Genomic DNA, 2,944 nt, shown 5'->3' on the forward strand with positions numbered 1-2,944 from the left:
GGTTAGTGGTCACTGTGCTTGCAGACCCATCCTGGCTCCAAACCGTCCTCCACCCTCCAACCAGTTCCTACTACCCACCCTGCACAAGCTGGAGATGAAAGTACCTTTTCCCTGGATACTAGGCCACTTGCGGACAGAATTACACTTGTTCAGGATCCCGGGGGAAAGGTGAGGGGAAGAAAGAGATAACGGCTGACAACAGTTGACAAATGGAGGTCTGGCCACCACTCGGGAAGTTTACTCAGGGGTCTTTGCACTGTGCCCTCTGGCACGGGCCCCAGTCTGCCAAGCATGGGGGGAGGGTCGCTTTGGGACACACACTGTTCACAGTGGTGTCAATCCAGGCACTCCGAAACACATATAGTTACTAATTCCACAACTCCCTGGAAGGGGGCACAACATCTAGGGCGCGATGACTTGAGCCACCCTGGACAGTTACGGTTGTGCACAAAGAGTTACCAAATCGCACCTCCCTGGAAGGACGCACACTGTCTGGTGTACAATGACTTGAATGACTGCTTGCACGATGACTTGAGTCACACCAGATGATTTCGATCACCCACAAAGAGGTACTAATTTCTGTGCCTTCCTGGAATGGGGCACAACGTCTGGTGTGCGATGATTTTGGTCACACCAGACAATCCAGATCACACACGCTATCTGATCAATGTTGCATCTCCCTTTGAATGAAGCACAACTTCTGGTGAGGAGTGACTTGAGTCACGCCAGACAATTTCGAACACACACGTGGAAAGTTACCAATGGTGTACGTCCCTGGAATAAGGCACAAAGTCTGGTGGGCAGTCACACCAGAAAATTTGGTGCACAAACGAAGAGTTTGAGTTCCAAATCTCCTGGAATGAGGCACAACATCTGCTGCATGGTGACCTGAGATGCCCCTGACAAATCCAAACACACACAAAGAATTTCAATCCCGTACCTCCCTGGAATGAGGCACGAAATCTGGTGCGCGATGACTTGAGTTGCACCAAAGAATTCCGGACACACACAAAGAGCTCCATTCCCATACCTCCCTGGAATGAGGCACAATGTCTGCTGCCTGAAGACTTGAGCCGCACCAGACAAATACAGTTGCACACACAGAGACATAAGTTCAGCAGTGCTGCATGGAGTAGAATGCGACACTGCTCCGGGTACACCCCCACCTCTGAGGGTCGCAACCAGTGAATCAAACACTGCATACAATGTGCATGCAGACGGGTGACGCATGAGAGAAATGAGACACACTCAACCGCGTGGGGTCCCGCAACCGGTGAATCCACTCACTACCAACAAGACGCTTGGGCATGTGGTGGCCCCACGATGAAGGGCCACACTCCTTGAATGCGGGCAGTACTTTGAAAGCCCTGCACTAGGCAAATTCAGTCTCCAGGTGCAATACTTAGTTCTCCGCCTACACCGCTGCTACCAGATGACGTCCAGCCGACGATGTAGGCACATAAGAGGGCACCGCTCTCCATATAACACAGGTAGAAAGTGTGGGTCCCTCTGGGAGGTCTTTGATGTCCTTGAGATCTCCACAAGAGAACAGGGGGCAAGCCAACAAGCCCTTGGAGAGCACACTTCAGAGTGCCGCACAGCAGCAGCCCATTTGCCAGCCACGATTTGGTAAGCGTGCGCGATCTCTTCCTAGGGCAGTAATTACTCCTTGTGCACAACAGATTCTTCTGGCAGTGTGCACCACGTTCTTGCAGTGTATCTCTATTTTGCTGCACTGTGGCACCAGTAGTTATACCAGTAGTTATACTGTTGTGTGCCTTTGAAGCTGGAGGAGGTTGGGATGGTTCCCCTTTGAACCACAGATGTCTCCCCTAAATTTCAGTCCTGTCTGCCATGGAGCTGTGGAATGCAGATCTTACTCTTTAGTGGGGCCGTGATCTGGCTCTGCGAGGCCAAGTGTCAGAGCCTCTCCCTCCAATCTATCCATACAGGCCCACAAATGGCAGGGTTCCAGTTGTGTGCCCAAGTCTTATAGCCTTATAGTCGCTGGGGAATGCACAGATGCGCTCCTCCATCCCCCAGCGTGGACTTGAGTCGAATTAAAAGGCACACAACGCATTTTAGGGCAGAGAAATGTCCACTTTCTAGAAGTGGCCTTTCTCTGTGATTGTTGTCAAAACCACCTTTACCATAGAAAGGGATTTGTCAGGACGAATCCAATGAAAGTGAACAGCGTGAGGCTGCTCTGCTGCATCCACTGCTGCAACCAGGAGTAATTGTAACTCTCCCCCTTGTTAACCTACGGGCAGAGCAGCTCTCTATGCAGTGAAAACACCCCTGGGCATTCTGCACTCTCTGGGCATCAGTGCCCTTGCCCACATACAAGCCTGCACTGGCAGGCTGGACACATGTGTAAAAGCACCACAGGAGCAAGGGCGCACACAGGCGTGCTAAGCCAGGTGGGAAACATGTTTAGAAACACTATAGGTGCTAGAACGCACACCCAGGCCTGCTGTGACAGGCTCGATACATATTCAAACCCCCCCCTAGGTGCTAGTGCAATCTCACAGGCCTGCTACGACATGCTGGATACAGGATTAAACCCCCCTAGGTGCTAGTGCACACGCCCAGGCCTGCTACGACATGCTGGATAAAGGTTTAAAGCACCATAGGTGCTAGTGCACACGCCCAGGCCTGCTACGACATGCTGGATACAGGATTAAAGCACCATCTGTGCTAGTGCACACACCCAGGCCTGCTACGACATGCTGGATACAGGATTAAAGCAAAATCTGTGCTAGACGCACACCCAGGCCTGCTACGACATGCTGGATATAGGTTTAAAGCACCATATGTGCTAGTGCACACACCCAGGCCTGCTGTGACAGGCTGGATACATATTCAAACCCCCCCCTAGGTGCTAATGCAATCTCACAGGCCTGCTACGACATGCTGGATACAGGGTTAAAGCACCATAGGTGCT

The sequence above is a fragment of the Pleurodeles waltl genome, unplaced genomic scaffold (genome assembly GCF_031143425.1).
Source record: "Pleurodeles waltl isolate 20211129_DDA unplaced genomic scaffold, aPleWal1.hap1.20221129 scaffold_67, whole genome shotgun sequence".
NCBI lineage: Eukaryota > Metazoa > Chordata > Amphibia > Caudata > Salamandridae > Pleurodeles > Pleurodeles waltl.